Genomic DNA, 25,000 nt, shown 5'->3' with positions numbered 1-25,000 from the left:
ACTTACTGTAAACTTACTGTAAAACAGTATTCTCTTGTTTTCCATGTGACCATAAATTACATTGTCAGGCAAAAAACTGCAGTACAAGCGGTAAGTTAGATAGGGAATATATGTGGATCCTGTCTGAACTTTTACAATATCCCACATACAGTAAAACATTTTACTGTTAAAATGGATGTATGCCATATACAGTATCATTTTTTACTGTTGAAATGGATGTATGCCAAACACAAAAAAGGCAGCATTTACATATAACATTATTGCCGAATAAACAATCATATTAACAGCATTTTAACTGTCTTATTCATAGTAGTACAGAAAATTGTTGATTCTATTCTTGATTAACATAAATTTGCCTTTGAGACATACTGTAAACTAAGACGCACTCAGTACGGTGCACCAAGATGCACTTCATGAAACTGGAATCAGTTGATCTTTCTCAGGACACCAGAAGTCATCTCTTGTAAATGTGCTACCACGTTTTCATTGATTTCACAATGTTCTGTACACCTTTTTTTAAATGACCATTTTTCTCAATTGTTTAAATGCACTTACAGTAATGAAACTGGGATTGATCTTGATCATCACCTTCTTAGCACGGCAGAAGTCATCTGTTGCAAATAAACATTTTTCATTTTGTTTAACTTATCCTCAAAACATTAACACAGCTCTCCTGAAAACGACAAGCTCGATTGGATCTATGTGTTGAACAAATGAAAAGCATTTATTCAGAGTTAACTATATTGATTGCAAAATTTGCTTCTAATGTCACTGAATGGGGTATGGACGTTGGAAGGTTGTAATGAACTCAGGGGAGTGGCGTGGGGTGTGTGCATGCTACACTCCTGTCATCAGGTTTCTAGGGCACTTTTTTTGTTCATTTTCAATCCTTTTCCCAAAGAATACAATCCATATTTGTTGATTTGTTTTGATAAATGCCCACCTTGGCCCCCAGGGGGCAAATCTGAGGTGCCTACGGTTCTTAAAGGGACACTTCACCGATTAGCATTAAGCTTTGTATCTTTTGAAAACCAGTCATGTTTTTGAATGGTCGTGCATCATTCCCTCAGTTTGCCTTGAGATGGGAATGATGCATGACCATTCAAAAACATGACTGATTTTCTAAAGATACAAAGCTTAATGCTAATCGGTGAAGTGTTCCTTTAATGTGTGTCTTTTGGAAGGAAAATGTGTCATTTTGGCCATTTGATGCTTCTGTTTAGAACTGTGTGTTACAGTAATAGTTTGGAGATGCTGACACAAGCATTAGACTTAGAGCGATCGAGCAAGACTGTATTCAAAGCTCACATATAAAGACTCCAATATGGAAGACTCCAAATGGAAAACATATTCACAGCTAATATACACTGTATACAACTTCCATAATCATGAATTTGCAATGAATGTGTGTGAAACTCCTTTTATGGAAATGTGTGGAAAGTTGTAGTTCAATGTATGAATTTGTCTTCTTACTTTTGGTCTTACAGGTAATTTGCCTTTTAAAACATAGTCTACAATAACAATGTTAAGTATCAACAAATGGTAAAAACGGGCAAAAAGGCTGAACCTCCTCACATTTGAGATACTATGTCACTGTTAGCGCCTTTTGTAAAAAGCATTCCATTTTGGCTAGAGTTTTGAAAGCATGATGTGAGAGTTGACAGAGGCATTAAGCAATTGAGAAAAAAACATAATGATAATTCAAGAATTGCACCAAATTGGGGGGGGGGGGGGGGGGGGGGGGGAGGGAGGGAAAAAACTGTAAGGAGTATCACAAATGTTACAATAAGTTGGTATACAATATATTCATCTGGCTTTTTTCTGGGACAGTAGTGCTGCAATACAAAATGTCAAACATTTTGCTAAAAAGCTCATCTTTTTTTTAGAAAAAAAAAAAGATATTTGCTGTGTGAATGCACAGAGTGCAGAGAAAAAACTTTAACAATGCTTTAAAATGTACAAGTGTCTGTGGGATTATTCATGGGGCCAATTATTGTTCATCTGACTATAAGTACATTTAATACCATTCCATGATTTTCTGGTGAGTGTGTATTATATTTTTTTTTTGCACATCGTGGTCACCTGTTGGACGGTGACTCATCCGGTATTGTCCCTCCTCTTCTGATCTGCCTCCATTTGACCCCTCGTTTTGTGTCTCGATCCCAGCTAAGGAGAGCCCATTAGCTTTTCTTCGTCCATTTTGCCCTGGTAAATAGCGCACACACCCTGGAGTCTGAATGTCATGAGGATAACAAGCGTTATTTGGGCCCATTTGAGCGGAGCGAGCAAGCGAGCAGTGGTAATGACTGTCATTGGAACTTTCTGGAAGAGAGAGAGAGAGAGAGAAAGAGAGAGAGAGAGAGAGAGAGAGAAAGAGAGAGAGAGAGAGAGATAGAGAGAGAGACCTGGCCAGAGATAGGGCTCAGGGGCTTTGCACAAAACAGCCACAGAAGTGTGGACAAGGGCTCTCTTTCTCTTTCTCTCTTTCTCTCGTTCTCTCTCGTTCTCTCTCATTCTCTCTCTCTCTCTCTCTCTCTCTCTCTCTTTCTGTGCACCTCAGCGTAACTGAGTGTGTAAGTGTGTGAGAGGTTGTTGAAAACCCCAAATCCCATGAATCCTAAATGATGAAAGGGGGCCAGGTGTGCCACTGGGCCAGTGTGGATGAAAATCAAATCATTCAAAATCAACTCTAATCAGTTCAGATACGGGGTCAGGCATTTTTAACACTACAATGAGTGTGTGGATCTTAAAGGTAAGTATGGATCACTAAACAATTTCCTACTGTTGTCTAGCTTTGTCACATGTGCTAGATGTGTGGTTATGAAGGCTTACAAAATAACAGAACTTGTTTGAGAGAAGTGCAGCAAACATTTTTTTATTGCAATATGCCCTGTGAAAAATGTACAGTTTACACAATTTAAACATAAATATGATATCATGCATGTTATGCACAAAGGTGACAGTGAATGGATTACTTATTCCTGAATCATGCTTTGCAAGTTCTCAGGTAAGATGGTGCACAATGATTTCCCATTTTGATTGTATCATATTTTGATTGTACTGTAGGTGAGTAATTGTTGGTAATTGATCATTTGGTGTCAGAAGAGGGGGCTACAGGACTGATCAAACTGCCCTGGTGACACAAACACGACTGTGTTCTCTCTATAAATGGATGGTTACAAAACACACCGTATTCTTATTTACTCTTAGAAAGGTATTGCTATTCGTGACGGTAAATTCTCTTAGCTGTGTTGCCTTGTTTTCAAAAAAGCAAAAACAAGGAAGTGGAAGAAATGTTTTTGCTATATTGAGAATAGCTGCTTCTTTAGAGGGAAGATTTTGAACGTAATTGTTATTCAGTGCATACAGCAGTAATTAAAACCAAACAATGTGTCTCATCTCAAGACATAGGCCTATTAAAAAAATAATTGTATTGGCTGTATTTGCTAATTGCCTTTTCACATCATTGTACTGGTTATGTAACTGTAATACTTCAATTTCAGGTCATGTGTTCAATTTCAGTGCAATTTAAATTACACCAGCAAACATTAAATCGAGAGGTTCCACAGAGCCTACCTACAGTATATTCCATTTCACAGTTGTCATCGACTTTGCTCATTTTAAAAGCCCTATAAATTAGTGTGAATAGTAAATACCAAAAAGCCTTTTGGCAATAGCATTAGTCACCGTGCATGAAATGCCTTTTCTTTGGTTGCTTTTGAAATCCATCGTGCTGAATTTGTTACATGTTGGTAATGACTATTTACAGTACATTAGCTTTGACCCTTAATACATCATAGCACAATGTGATGGTCAAAGGCCCTATCACATAGGCCTACTGTAGCTAGAGTGAAAGGGACACAGAAACAGACACAACAGACACACAAACACACACTATGACAGGCACATTTTATGTACTTGATTCCACTTTACAAGTCAAGTTACATTAGGAATCAATTCTCTTGAATAATCCAGTAGATTAAAGCAGTTCAGCAATCTATCATGAGTTTACAGGTTCAAGGGTATAGGAAACATTGTCTCTTCCAAATAAACATACTTCCTATAACTGCTGATATGGAACAGTATTTTACTAGCTGCTTAGCCTTAGTCTAGTCCCCAAATGCAAAGTCCACGGACCGCCAGCCTATGTACAGTACATGACCTAGGCCACACACACACACACACACACACACACACACACACAGAGACACACACACACACACACACACACAAACACCACTCTCTTGCTCACACACACTCTCAGAAGCACACACAAGCGTGCGCGCACACACACACACACACACACTCTCTCTCTCTCTCAATTCAATTCAATTCAATATAGCTTTATTGGCATGAAAGTTTCAGAAACATTATTGCCAAGGCTCTCTCTCTCTCTTTCTCAGGGTAAGACAGAGAGAGAGGTAGAAAGACAGAGATTAAAGGAGAGACAGACTCACTCTTTGAGCAGGTCCAGTATCATTACACAACCAGATTCTACTTGGGCCAGTAAAGAACGGCACCAGATAGAGTGGACATGGTTCTGACACAACCTCCTCTCCTCCCCTTCCTGTGGAGGATACATTACAGGACATCTGATTGGACCTGAAATCAAAGCAGACCGATCACAACCAATCGCGGTCATCTATTTGTGGGATTCTATTTCGTGTCATTTTTTAACAAGCACTTAACCCGTCAAAACAAACTTAAATCAAGTCTACAGTGTAGGAGCTTCAGCAGTGTAACATGCTTAAGTTCCTTTAATAGGTTCAACTCAATTGCCAAGGGAGACACTGAAATAAATTTTATTTTGCCAGACAAAGAAGAAAAAAAAAGGAAACTTTGTAGTCTGTCAGTGGTACATAAAAGGTCTTGTGTGTGTGTGTGTGTGTGAGTCGTCACTGAAAAGAGATATTTTTGTTTTAAGCGATGTTTCACAAGACTGCTTGGATGGTGCCCAATACTTTGAATGGAAATGAAAGAACGCTTACTGAAGATGTTCCTCAATTCGTGGGAACAGAAGACTTGATCTTCTCAGTAAGACAAGTCTGTTTTCACTATCGTTCAGAAGAACGGGGTCATCAATCAAACATGTAGAATGACACACTTCTAGTGCTTTCAGTTACACATATTTTTTGGTATAAACTTTTTGCTGTAGTTGTTTGTTTAGGTATGGCGCTGATGCAATTCAAGAAAGATTACATTACATTTGGCTGAGGCTTTTTAACCAAAGCGACTAACATGGTAAAAAACATTTAAACTTTTAAGAGCAGTTCTAACAACAAATTACAGTAAAAACCACAATACAGTAACTGCATCAATGAGTGCAATACAGTAAGTGCATCAATGAGTGCAATTGTCTGTTGATGGTCAGTAATTTGTGTGCAATATTTGTATACCTGCAGTATTTAGCCCAATTAGGACGGATAACGAGGAATTTGCGGTTACACCGCAACATACAATCAGGAAGGTGTCAGAGAAACAAAAATTGAAAACCTCAAAATAAACTGTCTGCACACTTCAATCCTTTTGCAAGTTTAATAGCCATGCATGCTTTTGGTCAGACGGCCGATTAGCAAAGACCAGTATGCCCCGATGATGGTTGTCTGACCGAAAGTGTGGCTATTAAAAGGATTGAAGTGTGCACTGCAGACAGTTCATTTTGGAAAATCTTTTGTTGAAATGAACTGTAACTGTTAGTGAGGTTTACCATTTCAACGGATGGCCTTGCTGAGTACAACTAATGAAGTCTGAAGACAGAAACTGAAATTGAAATGTCAGCCAATGAATAGGACAAAGACAAAGAAGTGTTCAGTTACAGTACTCTTTATAGATGAAATGTGTGCACTGGTTATATATGTGCATCTTAGCTCTTTTTTCATTCCTAAATAGACCAACTACCGTGTGTATAATCAAGGCCTAAGCGACAATCAGGGAATATTAGGTCTAGGGACCATGACTGATGTTCAACTTAGCCAAGACAGCAGAAATGCCTTTTTTGATCTATGGCAAAATAATTCAGCTTCTGTGTAAATTTGCTAAACATCAACACTGCTACAGAGACTACTGTCACATGGCAAATGTCCTCTGAACAGATGAAAAGAATAAGGATGAAAGCAATGCTGATTATTCTTCTTTTTTTAATGCTTCCTGGTACCATGAGCTTCTAGTTTGTCAATAAACCTACTTTCATCTGTACCAAAACCCCAACTGCTCCCTGGACTACGGGCCTCCCACTGCTCCAGGCGTGTACAGTATGTGTGCTCCTAGTGAGCTCACTGTTTCTAGCGTGTGTGTGTGTGTGTGTGTGTGTGTGTGTGTGTGTTTTTGTGTGTGTGTGTGTGTGTGTGTGTTTATCTGTGTGTGTGTGTGTGTGTGTGTGTGTGTGTGTGTGTGTGTGTGTGTGTGTGTGTGTGTGTGTGTGTGTGTGTGTGTGTGTGTGTGTGTGTGTGTGTGTGAAAAAAGCTCTAGGAACTAGTTCAAGGGGTAGCCTTTCCAATTAGGTAGTAGAACTTCGTATATAACTGTTGTATCCGAATAAGCCAATATAAGTGTAAGGGAATTGAGTCAATTTCTTTTTGCCAGGCGAACAAAGCCTACATTATTACGAAGGTGAGTGACGCATTCTAGGCAGTAGTTCAGAGGACAGGTTGTACAATATATGGCTGATTTCTCTTTTTTCAAGCTGAGTGATTTTTAAATTTGTAAAATAATTTGTTGGTGAGCGAAAGCTACTCCCTCTGCTCTGTCACAACGTGCACCAACGGCAGAATGTGAAACAGGGCGTGGCGACAAATAACCATCTTGCCTGCTCGGCCCCTCTCGAGAGAAAGCCACGCTCTAACGCAGCGAGGTACCTACGTGGGGCTGTTCTGGTCCATTTCAGAGCCGCTGCTCTGCTTTCAGTGCTCGGCGTGTGTTCCCGCCACCGCACTCTCCAGTTCGGCTCGGAAAACAAGTCCCATGTGTTGCTGCTCTGCATTCAGCACTCTTTCTTTCACAATGATGATGATGATGAGGATGATGATGAGGAGGATGATGATTTATTTATTTATTTATCTATTTATTTATTTGAAGAGGAATGCCTCTTGAGATGTGGCATCTCATTTTCAAGAGGGTCCTCTGATGATGATAATAATAATAATTATAATAATAATAATAATAATAATAACAATAATGTTAACAATAACAATAATGATAATAAGCTTTATTTGTATAGCACCTTTCATACACAGAATGCAGCTCAAAGTGCTTTACATTTTAGCAGCCAAGTACAGAGTGGACAGCATGCATTCTGTTGCTGCAGAATCGTTCCATATGGGCCTTGGGCATTCTTAGAGGAGGGGGGTGCTGACTGTGGTGTGGCGTGGGGTGCACTCTTAAAACAAAAGTGTTGGAAACAACACTGTGTCCCTATCTGGACAAAGAGATGTGTTTAAAAAGCAATTCAAGTTCAGTTGTATTATTTTCAGCACATTCTGTGTTGAATAACAAACGCAATGTGTTCGAAGCAGCACAGATTGTGTTGGCCCTTGGGTTAATTCAGCTCTATTACAAAAGAAAGAAGGCAGATAAAAGATCGATGTCTCACTCCTTTCAGTTTGCAGCCAATCAGATTAAAGAAAGTGTAATGTTTCTTAATAAATAAGGTTCAGTCAGTGTGTACATTTTCTATTGTATCTTATATATTAGGCCTATAAATATCTATATTTATATAAAATAAGTTCTATAATAATTTAGAGTAGATCATAAAGTCTTTAGAGTCATGAGTACAGTCATTTCCTGTGTATTAGCCGCATTGCGTACAAGCCACAGGACAGTGTTGTATGCAAGTTAGAATAAACAAAATCATATTAATATCATATTACTGTATCTGCTGTTGTATATAGCTGACGAAATTTTGCAAAATCAATGTATAAGCCGCGGCTAATAGTTGGGAAATTACAGCATATCATTTTTACATGCAGAAATAGGTACGTAAAGCTTCAGCTCAGAGCAAACCCCAGTTTGGCTAGTGTGAAATCCCTGAGTTAAGTATAAATGAATTATATAAGGACGAAATATGAACCTTGAAATTTCCGATGAAATCACATTTTTGCCAACCTCAGCAATCTGCTGCCTAGGTTCCTCTCACACAGGAAACGGTTGGCAGAAGGAGAAAGGGCAACAAAAGGAGAAGTTTGCAATAAATCCACCAGCGCGGGGAAAGCTCATCAGGTCATGAAAGGTGACTTCAACAGATCACTTGCAGTTACATTGGTAAGTATGTAATAAGCAAGGCAGCAAACACCAGTTGTTTCAACAACAACAACAACAACAACACCATCATCATCACCAACAACAACAACAATTTCAACAGGAAATTATCAGAACAGCAACAACCCATTTTGACTGACAGACCAAGCATGAGCTCATCCAATTCCCCAGCAACAAGTCTTCCAGACATGTTTGTCTTTTTTTCTCTGAAGCTGCTTGTGTGCCTTAAACAGCATTTATCCCCTTTCAAAGTAAGGCAATTTCCTCTATGAATGAAATTAAAGGAATTAATCTCTATTTAATTAATACTGTGTAATTAATTACCTTACACTTGTTATAGAAATGTAAGTCACTGCCTGGTTATAGTATATAGTGAGGTATAACCTGGAGTGTGTTATACTGTATACTGCATACACTTCAATGGTAGAATGATAAGCAAAAAATAAATATTGGTTTATCCTTCAAAAAGAAACATTATACCTCATGTCACCTCACCCAGTTCCTTTGTTAAGTTTATTTATTTTTACTTTTTTATTTTTAAGTTTATTTTATTTTTATTTTCTTTATTGTCACCTACAGTACACACAAGGTGCAGTTACACTGGACCTCAGAGTCTGACTCACCCTTTGCGTGTGACCAACCAGTGAGCAGCTCCTTTGAGATATTGCTGCCAGAGAAATGTAATATAATCATTATATTGAAATAAATAATTACTGGCATCAACTGCAATATAGGAATTGTTCTCTTGATGGTGATTTAGATGGTGCATTGCCTTAACCACAGCCTCTGAATGAAATAAGTCAGCATGGAAAAAAAGACAATGCAAAGTCAACATTCATGTTCCTCAGGTGAATGATGGATGTTGGATCATGGTCAATAAGTCAGCCATCATAAGTTATGGCTAATTTCTTTTTCCAACCCGACTGATTCTAAATTGCTTTTTGAAAAAGCGATTTCTACTCCCACACCATGACATATGTAGCAACAGCATTGCCAATAAATAACCCTCTCAGAAAGGAGCTCTCCACTGGAGCACAGCAAGGGACTTGGGTCCACTCCATTTCAGAACCTGCTCCATGCTCTGCTTTTTTCGGCCATCGGATTCTTTCCATCCACTCTGCTTCTCCGGCCCTGCTATGTCAAAGTCCAGTGTGTTTATTGTATTGTATCAGGGATGTATAGTGATACACTCAACTCTTGATCCGTTGTGATTCACGATACAATTTTCTCATGTTTGAATAAGCTGCAGACAAATAATGACAGAAAAATAATATTTTATTTATTTAAACTAGCGCAGAGCCTGTAGATGTGGCATTTTTTGTTAGCATAACATGAAATTTGGCACTGCACACACTCGTGCAATTAGGGTGACAACCACCAAATTTGTGAGCAGTCCGATGAGTGGTTCGAGAGTTACAGTATTTGTGGAACAGACAGACAGAGTGACACACAGACAGACGTTCCTTGCACTAATAGATAAATTGGAACACAAGGTCTGTATCCCAAGTAATGCATGTCTGATCCTGATGAGGATAGTATTAATCATCGTACTGACGTCTGATGTTGAACAAGTGAAATTAAAACCTGATCATGCACTGTTTTGTTCAAAAATCGATTTGCGTTACATCCCTGTCCCTGATATACTGTACATGGAGGTCAGCTTTCTAGTTGGCAAAGTTGGCAGGGACCCTCTAAGGAAATGTCCTTATCCCCATTGCAATGAGAACCAGTTCATGAAAAGGATTTCAAATGAACGGCCTTAAAATTATGTCTTGCGTGATCACATTAACAGATGCAGTTAACCACAGCAACAACATAGGCACATACTATGTAAGTAGGTGTAGTTGAAAGTAGTTCTATGCTCAGGTGAAAATAACACTTAAAAGAATTTAAAAAAAAAATTGGTGTAGGCTCCGATATCTTTCCAGGTCTTGGAACCCACATATCCTGCCTTCTATTAGCTGGCAGGGGCAGATAAACAGGGACCAGGCTGGTGGTTATGGAGAGCAAACATCGAGATGAAGGCACTTGAAGCAGCATTGCAATTATGTGAAGTGAGACATCAGGTAGAGGCTGGTGATTGGTCAGAAATATGACGTAAGTGATGAAGCAATTAGCATCTTCCTGGTACTGTAACTTGTGCCAAAGCTTCCATTTCTGTGACACATCCAGTATACTGGTCCCTGACCAGAACCCAGATAGAACCAGGCCACATCTCACGGTCCAATTCCCTGTGAGTGATCATGCATATCATTCATTTATTGCTCATTGGTCATGTTCAGGCCAGGCACATCCTTCCTCCAATGTGTTTACTGTGAGATCGTCATCTCTTTGGCCATTCCTTGGTTTCTGAATGGATGTGGACATTTCAGCAGCAGATTACTATAAGGCAGAGAGATAGAGCGTGTCTTTTTAAAACACGTTTTAGACAAAACAAATGACATTGGGGTATTTTTTGCACCCATATAATATAAATGATTTTGAATAAATGGTTTGCACATGATGAACACACATAGGCTGGGACAGACTTTTCCTAAGAGAGTCAGATCAGAGGTATTTCAGTGAAGGATCCGTGTGACCCATTTCTACATTATTCTCTCTATTGTATGGCCTTAATATCTCCTTGACCTACAAGTTAACCTTGACCTGAGTCAAGTTACAGTATGTGTATTATCTCACAGTTTTTGATGGTGTTTTTTTTTTTATATCAGTTTACTGATATTGTGATTCTTTGAGTATGTTAATGTAATACATTATTATTTTTGTATTCAAATTGATGAGAACCCAACAAAGTATATTTCGAAGTAAAAAAGGCTATCCAAAGTTAATGCCTGCAGTAGTAAATATTTATTAAGCATTTACAATACACAGCTTTAATCAATGTTAATGTATGTTCGTAATAACTAATTAATAACAGATGATGTGTTGATGTTAACTGTGTAATCAAAGCAATATATACAACAATCGAACATCACTTATATTTTTAACACCAGTTTGCTTCCTTACGTTTTTGTTACTGTTTGTTAAGCGGACCTATCTGTAAAGTGTTACCAGCGTCTGATAAAATGTCAATTTTGCCACCAATTTTTGACATCTTCAGCAATATGTTGCCTTAGGCCATCTCTTACTTTCACTTAAGTTGGCCTCATTCGCCCCGGAAACCATTTAAACAAAAAGGGAGAAGTTGGGGCATCAACCTATGCCACTAAGGGGAAGATGTCCTGGCGAACGCCACACAAACATGCGCGCCCGCCTCTGGATGACCCGTGGACAAGGAATCAAAACCGCGCCACCACAGGTCACTTTCCAGAGGGCAAAGAGAAGAGGGCCTGGATGACCTTCAGGCTGCACAGCATGACATTTCATAGAAGTGAGAAAGGGAAGTTAGGGTTTTTTTGTTGTTATTGTATTAGCTTGGCATACATCTGCCCAATGGACTGGCATTGGCAAATATCAAAACAAGTCGGCATAGGATTGCAGCTGCTGTACATGGTAGCATGCGCTGCAGCATGACTGTATGCTTTGGTTGCAATGATCCAAAGAGGCAGATCGAGTTCACGAAATTCTGAAATGAAAAACGTACACAAATATTTATACACTCTGTTGAAAATATCACAACATCTCATTTGTCCGGATAGGGACATCACAGTTTTCTGTTTCCAATGTACAGTAATGTGTCTAGTGTACAGTACAATAGTTTAATCTATTTGTAGGACCATGGCGCATTGTACACAAGCATTGAGCGGCATCACTGTTCATCATGTATGGCCCAATGTCCGTTGGGTCCCAGTTTTGAGCCAGACACGTGCCTTATTTTACACACTCTGTCTCTCGCACACATTTCCTATCTCTCTCTTCATGGTCTGTCCAAACAAAGGCTGAAAATCCCCAAGGTTAGATTGAAAAAAAAAATAATCTCTCACAGTAATAGGGATTAACAACGCTGGAGAAAATGACAAACGAGATCATCAACGTACTGGACTATCCAAACGTCATTCATTGACATTTCATCTCCACTGAGTAGTACAAAATAGCCCAGGTAATTTCCACTGTACGAGATGAACAGCCAATCTCCAATCCCATGATTTGGATTGGATGAACAAGAGCTGGCTGGATCAACTGAACATTTTCAGGGCTGGTTTTTTTTTTTATTACTATTATTATTATTATTATGCCCGGAGAGGAAAAACCAGCGGAGCTCCGGTCCTATGGGGTCACACAGCGCCCCCTTTAATGCCCTCCATTACGGTGCCAAATGGGCCGTTGGCACCAGAGTGGCATGGAGGATGAGGAGGCCCGGCCCGGCGCGGCGCGAGCAGGCTTCCCGACGAGCGCTTTTGGTGATTACCGAAATAGTGCGCTGGGTTTGGGGAAGGAACAGAGGGACGAGTGGCCCTAATTCCGGGGTGATTTGCCGCGGGAAGCCAAAGATACAAAGGGTTGGAGTACGGGAAGCGAAATAAAGGAGTCATCCCCATTTTTTTTTTTTGCCACCACTCCTTACAATCTTCTCTTGTGCCTAAATGACTTCAGGCTGGTTTATCACTGGTGGTGAGGATACTGGCCATGAGCCATGGGAGAGGATTTTTTTTGATGGACTGCTACTGTAGCCCTTCTGGCTTTTTATTTGAAAAGAGATTTCACATAAAAAGGCAACGGCTACTTTTTGCTTCTAGGTTCTGAGCAATAACACAATTCTGAAAGTGCTTCTGCTGAACATTTCTGTGCATTTGGAAAAAGAGTGAGCAAATTAAAACAGTAAGTGCTTCTTTAAAACAGCACTGTCCCACAATCAGAGTTGCAAATGTTACTTTAAAAATATATTCTATTACAGATTTTCAAAGCACATGCCCTGAAATGTATTTTGTGACGTATTCTGATTACTCAAAGTGGCTAATGTATTTTTAATATATTGGATTACATCAGCATTGTATTATATCCATTAGCAGTGGATGAAACAGTTGTGTGAGTTTATGTGAACTTGTAAGACCCACAACAACAACCCAAAACCTGCTTAACAGTGAGGATGGATGGGACAGAACAGAGATGCTTTGTCTGCACAAGGCCACCAAAAATAGCAAAGAATACACATATTTTTAGTCATGAAGTTCAATAGCACATGGGGAGTTACATGCCTTATTGCAGAACACTCCGTCAAGAAACGAGAACCTATACTGTATGGTGGCTGAATATTGGCCTATTCATGGGTTTCATCAGGTCCCTTTTCAAAGGGTGTAGTAGTTAATCAGCCTGCAGTAATTAAGCTGTCTGCATTCATAATCTATATATGTGCTTTATCATGTTGAGATCAGCGATGTCACTTCCTGGAGGCAATTTTTTGCAGCGCACCTTCCGACTTCCTCTATGGCTCTGTGCATTCCTCTCACAGTGACCTATACTCAGCAGATCTGGAACAGCTTTTTCTCCCATTCCCTCATTTACTGTACACTACACTCCTCTTATGACGACTCATGACAAATCTAGAGATCTTGGTTTGGAGTACAACTGCACTGCAACTGTTATACCATTACCCAGAAAACAGATGATACCTAAATAAAAACCAGACCAAAACAAACCAACCTTAAACAAAACAAAACACAATTAAATAAACAACAACAACAACAACAACAACAAAGATGGAGCTATCTGGCACCAGTCTCAATGACATCATACTACACGTCTAACACCATTCTCTACTTCTCTCTGAGGTTAAGTCGACATTCTGCAGATATTTCAGTCACACATAGAACTCTATCTCAGGCATTACTAGATTAATAGATTAGTGGTTTATTTGACATGCAAAATCCAGTTTGCATGCACACCTGTGCCAGATGTCAGCTCCTAATATTCTCTCACTAGATCTCCATTTCCACATCAGACTGTAAAACCAAGAATACAGCTCTTTAGAAGAATCTATCCCATGCTGTATTTCAACATTTTATTTTGACATTTACCAAATAATGTTAAGACATTTCTTATTTAACAACAAAAAGTAGCTTGGCAGAATTGTTCAACAAATACATTAAGACATGAACACATTATCTTCAGAAATAGCAGGGAGTCAAAAACGGTATTATACAAGTAAGCAAAACAAGCACTTGTTCATCTACAGTAGGAGTAGTTGCTGTTGTGAATGCCCCAGCTCAACCATGCCACCCACACAAAGGTACATAAATTGGTGCGCACTGCACAGCTTAGCAATGCACATCTAAAATCGGTGGCGTGCCAGTGAGAATGACATACCATTTTGATACTGCCATGTATTCATGGGTTTCATCAGGTCCCTTTCCACAGATGGGTTAATCAAGCACCATGCAGTCTGCATTCATAATCTACTGTAGGTGCTTGGTTTTATACACCTGTGAAAAGGGACCTGATGAAAGCCATGAATAGGCTACATGCAGGAAAGGCTCTCTGTACACTCATTTGTTTCCGGTGGAGCCAGGTGTGTTTGAGCCTGCCGCTATTGGTAATGCAATTAGTGTCTACACGGACCCGGTTGGATGCTGCACCTGGGAATCAGCACGTTACGACAAAGAAAGATTTATACGTGTTGAAATTGTTATTACTGTATTAGTTGAACAAGATATTCAGTGTCAGAGTGGAAGATTTAACGAGCATAATGTAACAGAAGATGCCGATACAACAGTTTAATTTCCACCGGAAATAAATGAGTGTACAGGAAGAGCCTTTTGTGAACCTAGGCTATTGGTTCTATGTGTCTGATTCACACCGGTGATATCATTAATTAGCTGGTCTTCTAAGGAGTTGTGCTAATTAGAATCAGCTGATTAAGTGAATTGTTGGAACAAAAATGTGGCAGGACTTTTACTTTCTGAAGCTGGACTTTCACTTCTCTGCTTTCAAGCAACTTTTCTTTCCAATATCCAGTAGGAATGAGTAAAATACCAGTTTGGACAACAGGATACTAAAGTCATTAGCCTGGCTCCGTGAGCACATTTGACCTTCACCTTGAGGCCCATTTCCTAAATGCCAAAAACGCAGGAACCAACTGGAGTGGCTTACAGATGAGGTGACATACAGTAGACGTGATGTTGAACAACAGGCTGAAGCACAATAACTCTGCTAATCATGTCCAGAAAATTGAGATCAGTTGGGAATTTGAGCACAGATTTTTGTAGGTGGTAAAGTTCCCCCAGATTGCCTTTCAGCTTAATCTAACGATACAGTCATTTCCCTCCTGTGCAACTGAAATTTGCATGCTCATGATGTCATTTTTAGCTGAGGTCTAAGAGGTCAGAGCTGTACAATGTGGCTATGGAGGTTATTGCGCCATGTTATGCACTGTGCACAGTGTGCAGTGTTATATTTTTCAATGGTCAGGTTCTAACAACCTTGAGTTGCTGCAGCCAACAGAACACCTATAGCTGTTCATGAGCCCCCAAATGATTGTTTTCATGCCTAGAATCTGTGACCTCTAGAAACAGAGATCTATATGTGAAAAAACACCAGAATGTATGCATGTATAAACTATTTATTATCTGTTTTCGGTTTATCATGTTCTAATAATGATCTCAGTAGGGCTGTTCAATTTTGAAATTAAAAGTAAAATCTAAATTTCGATCACAATTATTTTGTGAAATGACAAACGGCAAAGAAATTATTCGAAATATGCTGGGGGTTTTTTTATTGAACATTTTGCAAATAATTTCCCTATTGGGATTTAAGTGCAAACGTAATAAACAGAAAATCCCTCATGGGATTATTAGTAAGATTTTTTTTTTGACAAATGAACTTGCAAACAAACAAACAATACAAAAACCTCACATTTACATTTATCTTAGCATGTGTCCATCCTCTTGGTTAAACAAAAATGAACGAATTAAGTGCAACTTAAACTTTTTGTAAAATGTATCAAGCTTGAAAAAAAAATATCTGTGAAACAAAAGTCATCACTTGCAAACACAAATATGGTAATTACCCTAAAGTGAAAAATCAAGTCTTACGATTTCATGTACATCCTAAATACATAATCGCGATTATGTCAAACAGGCCTAGATCTCAGTATTGACCTTTAATAATCATGATTGTGATTTTTGCCGTAATCGAGTAGCCCTGATGAAAATCCAAATCCGCACTGCAGTAGGCCAGAGGTCACTTGTTCTGCCAGTTCAGACTGGAAACCTGCATTTATCTGTCCTGCTTCTGTTCCATTTTTGCTGGAACCAATCACAAACGGGCTTATCCAATATACTGGACTATCCAAGCGTTCAGAGTCATTTGAACTATGCCAGACTATGTTCAATTTCAATAGATTGGGCTTGGTCTGGTGATGGCCAGGCTAGCATTGAGGAGCACAAGAAAAGGTTTGCATGTAGGGACACCTACAGTATAACAGGAACTCATAACAAAGGGCAAAAGAATGATCCAAAGGCATTACACTTTTTTATCACATGTAGCATACAGTGCATGCAGTGGCACTGAGGCCACTGAAGATAGGCAATGCCCACCCAGACTATTGTCAATCCCCTCAAAGTCTTTCAAAATGGTAAATTTAAGATAATTAAATACCACCACCACCACCTCTACCACTCCAATAGTGCCCAACCAAAAATGTAGATTTCATAATGCCCCTGACAAGTAGGCTATCAAGAAATAACCCACACTACTAGCCTAAAAGTGCATTGAAATAAAATCTGAGTTAGATTTTTTTTTTTTTTTTTTTTTTTTGCGCTGTGGCTAGACTAGACCAAACCCCTCATATTTCCTTCTGTGATACTGTCTAAAGTCCTGGGTGGTTTCCCCAGAAGACAAGGGTTGGCATGTCCACTGGCCAAGAAGAGAAGAAAGAGCAACATACTTGATTCCGTCTCTGCATATATCACTCTATGTCACAAAAAAATACAATCTTGTTCAAGCCCATGATGTTACAGCAAAAACTGTTGCTTTAAAACGTTGCGAGCTATGTTACAATTCATAAACAGCATTGCATTGAATACTTCATCCTTGGAGAATCTTATTTCTTATCATTTAACTTCTTATTGCACCTAAACCTTGTATCATGAGCAATGCAAATAATCAGATTCAGTGAGTGGCGTGCAATTTTGGATTTGTCCCGTCAATAGGCTACATTGTAGATAGATAGATACAGTAGATAGATAGATAGATAGATACTTTATTGATCCCCAAGGGGACATTCAAGAAGTGTTGTATTGTGTTGTATTGTATTATATTGTATTGTGTTGATTGTAATATTTTATCAATGTAGGAATTATATTTTCAGGGCATTTGTTTTTCAAGGCACTGACATTGAAAACATTTTATTGCGGTTGTTGTTCTTGTTGACACAACACAAACTTCAACGGCGCACTGAGATTGCCGCCCTCAAACTCCTTCTGTTATGATGCGTTAAACTGTAAACGTATTTTAATATATGCTGTTTTACAGTCTGTGAAATGTTGGGGGCTGGCTGAAACCGTGCGGGTGTGGTTACTGACGTCGGCGACTGTGTAGGCCTATTTAATGTGACTGTTTCTTGCCCGCAGGCTGGGCCACGGTGGGTGCTGGCGGCTAGTCGGTCTGTAAACCGCTCCAGCAGGAGTCTGTGTCGCTCACTGCGCCTGACGTCTTCATTTGCATCGCAGTCTTTTCTATCTGGTTGCGTGTTGAATTCACCCGAGTAGACGGTAGTTCGGCTTACCTCAAAATACGTTCTTGTGATTTAGGGGAAACTGGAAAAGGTGCAAGTAGCCTACCGGTGTGTGTGAAGTTTATATAGTTGGCCGACTTTTTGAGGGGCACGAAGAGGTTATGCTGCTACTGCGTTGATTTAACAGGTAAGGACGCATTTCACTGACGTCTATTCTGGACATAGCGTAGCATAGCCCATTTTATGAAACGGCACAGGCTGCAGTCGTCTTCTTTCTCGATGCATAGAGTTTATGTTTAGTTAATAGTTTTTAGCAGACACTTTTGTTCAAAGCGACTAACAATGGCATCAATAAATATTAGATTATGCTATCATGAAAATGAACAGTTAAGTCATAGACTAAATAAAGCTATATATAGTAGCCTAGGATTAGCTATATAGTCACCTTTGATATTAAACCATCAAAGATCAAAGTCCAGGTAAACTTGTTGCATCACGTATGTCTACACAGGACGTTATTGGCCCTCGCCACCTCTTGCCCAACACAATATGAGTTGAGTTTGTTTACAGTTTTTTGGGGGGACAGTGCCGTTTGTGTCACTAAAATTCCCCGGGGTTATATCTTATAGGCTGGTTAGCACACAAGTTAAGTACGTTTTTTGTTCTCTACATGATATAACCACTTGTTGAACATGATTTTTTTGTACACAAAGTAACCACTGATCTGTGATAGCCTAGGCTACACTAGAGTTGTTACAATTCATAAACTGGCCGTCTTTCACTTACCCAGCTTCAGTAGAACTCTGTATTACGCTCAAATTGCACTTGAGTGCACTTTTGACAACTGTGAGCATGCGTGATTTCTCAAGCATCACCGCTAAACGAGCCTGATATCTTTATCTGAATAGCCTACTTTGAAAGTTTTAATGACTATCCATCCCATCCATTAATTCCTTTTAGATGTTTTATATTCTGCCTAACATCGTTTTATACTGGTACAGTATAGAAATAGTGCATGTTATTAAAAAGGCTACTATTGGAAGTATCACTGCTGTGCTGAGTAAAGAACGTAAATTCCATCCATCCATCCATCGAATTTCGCCTATATTTGGAACGCACGTAGTTGGAGAACTCAGTCAAGTACTTACAGTAGTTAGGAGTTTCCTGCGTCTATAAATACAGTGACATGGACAAGTTGTCCTCAAGCAGCCATAAATGTCATCTGGTGCATTACCTGTTTTTTTTGTTTTTGTTTTATATCATTCGCCAATTCTAGAACATCCGAGAGTGACATTTGGTCTCCAAGCTGTTTTTGCAATTAAGCCTATTCCAATTTCTTAGTGCTCTTAATTTATGACTCTGTTATACTCGGAAATGGCGCAAATTCCATTTGCGCAGGGAGTCGCCAGACGCTAGATTTGTGGGGGTGTTTCATAAATATAGTCTGAAGGACAATTCCCTAAAAGTAAATGTGCATTGTGTAACTTTGCAGTTTGTAATACAGTATGTCACGCTCTCAGAGACCCATTTCTCTCTCCTTCTCTATCTATCTCTCTCTCTCCTCTCTGTCTATTTGTGAAAAAAGGGAATATCATAACCAGATTTATAGTTGCAGGCCACACTTAATTATTTATGTCTTCCTCCTTGGAGATGTTTGCACAAATAGTGAGGTTTCACAATATGTTAATAAAAAAATAGTATTTTAGTGATAGGCTACTTAAGTAATACTCTAGTATTTTAAGCTTCATTATGAAGGTCTGAATCACCTTCTTTTTTATGTGTCTATGCTTTACAAGCCATCTGTACAGGGAACTATGTTAACAGTGTTTCTGCTAATAAGTCTTCATTTTCAACATACAGTAGCTTTTGACCTTGTTGTTAAAGATGCTGTGTCTCTTTGCCTGGATGATCAGGGTATTTTCCAGTTCTTCTCCCAAATAGTAGTTCCATAGTCCCGTAGTTCCGTAGTCCCGTAGTCCCATTCTCAGGCCGTAGGCCTTTTTCTCTCACACAGACCAAGTACACTTTTCTCTCTCCCGTAATTCTGCTCTGTTTCTGGGAGGAGGGGGTGTGGAGGAGAGGAGAAGGGAGGAGCGACGCGGAATGGAGCGAAGCGGGGGAGCAGACAGGCCTGTGGCCTTGAGCTCAGCCTGCTCGGGTCCGGGGTACTGCATGTGCAGCTGGCCCCAAGCCACCACCCTGGAGACCCTCCTCTCTCCAACCCCCCCCCCCCCCCCCTCCCAACACACACACACACGCACACACACACACACACACACACGCACACACACACACACACACACATGAGCACACACGCATGAATCCCGCTTAGGTTGTGACTTCTGAGTCGAGGAATAACAAAGTTGCGCACAGCGTGGCTTTGCCCGGTTCACAAACCGCGCTTGCATACGCGTGCCTTTTCTAGACTCACAAATGTTATATCTTCTCGTGCTCGATTAACAGGCTATTATAAATGCACTAACCTCCCTCCATCCCTCCCTTCCTCCCTCCCTCCCCTCGCTCCCGTTGAGGAATGAGTAAGGTGGTGGCAACCTGTGGAGTTCCTTTCTCTCCTCCTTCTCCTTCTCCTTCCCCCCCCCCCCCCTGCTTCCTCCTCTCTTCCTCTCTCTCTTCTCCTGGCGCATTTGAACTGGAATTTTCTCATAGTATGGAAGTGGGGGAGGGTCTGGAGGAGGGATGGTTGGATGGAAGGAGGGAGGGAGACGGAGACGGAGGGAGGAAGGTGATGGAATGTCATTCAGCCTGAGGTCAAGGTCCTGAGGGGAGAGGAAAACCTCCCTTTTATCCGCGTCTTGGAGCAGGAGGCGAGAAAAAAAAAAGTCTTGAGTCTTTTCGGAGGGTGGCTCTTTCGGAGGCCATGGTGGGGTGGGGTGGGGTGGGATGGGGTGGACCGGGGCGTGGTGTGAGTATGTGAAGTTGAATTCCCGGGAAGAACTCCCGGAGTGACCGGTTCTCAAGCTCTCCTTTTATAGACTGCTGAGGAGCGCCCAGGGTCCGATCTGAAAAGCACTGAAAGAGAGCTTTTCACGAAGACATGGCGTGAAAGGATCACCCACTTTGCTGTTGTTGCCGTTTGGAATTCTACTGGTGTGCTGAATGCAGTTTTGCCACCAGTGAGTTTGTTCCCACAAATTTTTCTGCCTCACTTTAGCAGAACCTTAAATGTGATTTAATCTAAAAATAGTTTTTCAAAATGTCTAACCGGCAAATCACGTCATCTGTATATCTATCTGTTATTCTTCTGTCAATTGCTCGTTATTGCAGGTAGCACGCAGCTCTATGGTCTGGTGATGGTGAATCCAGGATGACTCGGACATGTGCAGAAAGTAGTTTCAGTTTAAATAGCATTGCTTAAAGGCATTGGAAGCATACAGTATGTGCAATATTTATTTTTCTCACGCTTATATATTTATTGTATAAATTGTATGTATGTTTCCTCAGGAAATATGTCAAGCAGTCTTGCCGCATGAGGTGTAAATGAGGTTAAGGTGAGCTGAGGTGAAGTGTAGGCAGGTTGCAGATGGCAAGCCACTCACCCTTCCGTCTTCCTCAAACTGTATATGTGTCAGTAGAGTTGCGATGCTTGAGATTGAAATGAAGTGTTGGTTTCCTGGACACAGACTACTAGAGAACCTCATTGAAGATCTTCAGTGAACTCCACTTAATTCATGACTTGGCTCAGTCATGCCGTGTACGGGTATCAGAGACATTTTCTCAAGGTCTCTACTGATGAGTTGTCAGCATTCCAAAAGGCTGCCCAATACATGTCAGTATATCTTTAGTATACAAAGTGTATTTTTGGTCTTTTTTGCCGTCATTGTGAGCAGAGACTGACAGGAAGAGAGAGATGGCGTGAGATCGGGAAATGATGCATGTTGGACTCAAACCCGAGTCCTGTCCTTGAGGGGCACTTGGACCCGACGCCCCCCCCCCCCCCCCCCCCCCCCCCCCGCCAATGCCAGTATATCACAAACTACAATATTCACAGAAGAAATCATCCAAATGATGATGGCCCATGAGTGGCCCATTCATTCTGTGTGATGGTGGTGGATTTTCTATCAACTGCGTAGGAGCAAGCCCATACATTATTCAGGAACCCCCAGAAAAGAAAAGAGACAACATACAGTCTGCATAAGAGCACCTGTGTACAGTACTAGTGGACCATTCATCCTACTGTATGTGAAGTGATATGAATTATAGTCAGTCATCGTTATTCATGATGCTACCCTGCGACTTTAAGAGTGGGCTGTACCTGTTGTTGTCATGCTGTTGTTTTTGTGAATGAAGATAGCGCAGGCAGAATGATGATGCTGACTGTCATTACTTTCCCTGGCTCTGTTCTCTCTCTCCTGCTCTCTTTTTCTCTCTCTCTTCCCCTCTCTTTCTCTCTTACTCCCTCTCTTCATTTCTCTCTTTCTCTTTTCCACTCCCTCTCTCTCCCTCTCTTTCCTTCCTTCTTTCTCTCTTTCTCACCTCCTGCCTCCCTCCTTTCTTGCCTTCTCTCCTCTCTCTCTCTCTCTCCCTCCCTCTTCTGTCCCTCCCTCTGACAATAGTCAGCAGGGGGTTAGCATCGCCAGCTCATAGTCTGCGGTCCCTGCGGGATCAGAAGCAGGTCTGTCCGTTCTGTTGGTTGTGCTGCTGGTGGTGGTGCTGCTGGTGGTGGTGGGAGAGGCAGCGAGTGCATTCAGCTATTTTAATCTGCTGTCTTCGGTGTAGGGTTTAAACGGAGCGGCAGGTTTCCAGGGCAACAGCAGCACAACTGTAAAAAAGTATACTTTTAATGGGTTCGCTCAGGATATTTGTAGTAGCCTACACGTGGATTTTCTACAGTCAAAGGTCCAGACCAAAGAACATGTCTATTCATTGTAGATTTTTCTTTGTCTTGTAGCAATTTGTATTTTTCTTTCGTCAAATCAGTTAACTTTGGGTCAAGTTGTGCTTCACAGACCAGAGTTTTTTTTTCCCTCTGTCAGATAAAATCAAGTCAGTACTTTTTATTATAAAAGAGAATCTTTGCTTACCTCAGACATATTTACATCAAGCCAAGGCTATAGTCATTAGGGCATATCAAAAATATTTTTTCTTAAAGAAAATACAACTCTCAGGGTGTGGCCAAAATGTGTCTGAAAAATCTTTTATACAAAATATGACCGCCGTTCAGACCTGCACATTCTCGCCGCAAAATTCACAAAAATCACAAAAATCACACTTGTCAGGTGTGTTGAGTGGCCCCTGGGACCAGACTAAAATTTTCTTCATGAAAGTCTAGTGGGGCTCATAATAATAATCCCATGCAAAGCGATTGTTTTACTTTTGTACGTCTGTCTTTCTAACAGAATAATTGTATGGCAGCATTGAAGTCCACTTTTTCCAGTTTTAACTTTTAGCCTTAGACAGTGTCTAGGTCAGTCAGTCAGAGTGTTTGTCAGGTTTGTTCCATAGATGTCCTGTTCCGCTGAAACTGAAAGCGAGCCAAGGCGCTGTGTTATTGACCTCTCTGCTCTGTGTGGTCTCCATAACGATTAACCTTTGTGTCAGAGTGCATCGGAACATACAGGAGGTGGAGGTGGCCAATTTTTAAGATGAAATTAGATAAGATAAAGATGAAATACACTTTAATGTCCCCCGCCCCTGCTCTGCTCAGATGATATTTTATAAGTCTATTTATAACCTTATTATTAGGCTGGTGAATAAAATGGCCCACTTTAGCAGATATCTAGTGCCCCCTCATGCTTATCTGGCATCCACACAGGGGTGAAGCTTCGTGGTGGCCAAGGGTGGCCACGGCAACCACTGGTCAAATCCTGGCCACCCTGCTTGCGATTGCTGCCGTTTCCAATTTTAGGAAACTGTCTATAACTGTCTATAACTGTGCTTCAAATAGTCTAAGCTGTTAAAAAGGGCCATCTCATTCTTCTTTTAACACAGGCTAATATACAAATATGTATATTATAATATATGATAATATTCATGGTTAACGGACGGGTTAAAAAATAGCATCAGGTGAGTTCAGGTTGTCTGTGAATGAACCTGTGCATCAGCGTTTGGTTTACCCAATCTATTTACGTCATTAAAATCAGTTGTCCTATTCTTCAAAACATTTTAAGACGTTTTGGTATAGTATTTATTGTTCTCAAGTGCCACCCCAATAAAAAGTCTAGACCCAGATGCCCCCCCGCCCCCCCCCCCATAAAATAATCCCTGCGCCCACACGAATAATTAAGTAAGCTTTACGCTCATTGTCTATCTTGCAGCCAAAGATCGTTGAAAATCGGCTTAAGCGACTTCTGCCTGTATCTCCGACTCGAAGTGGGAGCATGAGGTGTTGAGGTCGCCGGTGATTGGAGGGATTGCTTGCGTCACCGCCGGTGTTTTTCGATACACACATTTTTTTAGTGGTCATTTCTAAGTCCCCAGTAAGTGGTTCGTTTGCACAGGTCTTAAAGGGATATTCCGCCATTTTTGGAAATACGCTCATTTTCCACCTTCCCTCGAGCAAAACAATCGATATTTACCTTGTTCCCGTTCATCCAGCCATTCTGTGAGTCTGGCGATACAACTTTTAGCTTCAGCCTAGCATAGATCATTGAATCGGATTAGACCATTAGCTTCTCGCCTGCTAGCTTCATGTTTAAAAGTGACTAAGATTTCTGGTAATTTTCCCATTTAAAACGTGTCTCCTCTCAAGTTAGAAAGTGCAATAAGACCAACTGAAAATGAAACCTGGCGTTTTTCTAGGCTGATTTGACATGGAACTACACTCTCATCTGGCGTAATAATCAAGGCAACTTGCAGCTACTGGCACTACTACTGCTTGTTGTCTATGGGGACTATTTTCAGATGCTGCGTAAGATATCACTGCGCCTATGGTACGTTTGCAAGTTGCCTTGATTATTACGCCAGATGAGAGTGTAGTTCCATGTCAAATCAGCCTAGAAAAATGGCAGGTTTCATTTTCAGTTGGTCTTATTGCACTTTCTAACTTGAGAGGAGACACGTTTTAAATGGGAAAATTACCAGAAATCTTAGTCACTTTTAAACATGAAGCTAGCAGGCGAGAAGCTAATGGTCTAATCCGATTCAATGATCTATGCTAGGCTGAAGCTAAAAGTTGTA

General features: G+C 40.5%; 1 protein-coding gene across 2 annotated transcripts in view; it reads left to right on the top strand.

The window, feature by feature from the left end:
* Positions 1-17,766: 17,766 nt before the first annotated feature.
* The window catches only part of esr2a (estrogen receptor 2a), a 34,985-nt gene continuing 27,751 nt past the window's right edge, over positions 17,767-25,000 (top strand). The window contains exons 1-2 of one of the 2 annotated variants that reach the window (XM_062550192.1): positions 20,819-20,997; positions 21,149-21,257. The gene's annotated coding sequence lies outside the window, so the exon portion shown is untranslated. Of the gene's footprint in view, positions 18,051-20,818; positions 20,998-21,148; positions 21,258-25,000 lie in introns of those variants that run through there. The other variant, XM_062550190.1, reaches the window with a different exon arrangement.

Source organism: Sardina pilchardus, chromosome 12 (assembly GCF_963854185.1).
Source record: "Sardina pilchardus chromosome 12, fSarPil1.1, whole genome shotgun sequence".
Lineage (NCBI taxonomy): Eukaryota > Metazoa > Chordata > Actinopteri > Clupeiformes > Clupeidae > Sardina > Sardina pilchardus.
This window is presented reverse-complemented; position numbering and strand designations above follow the sequence as displayed.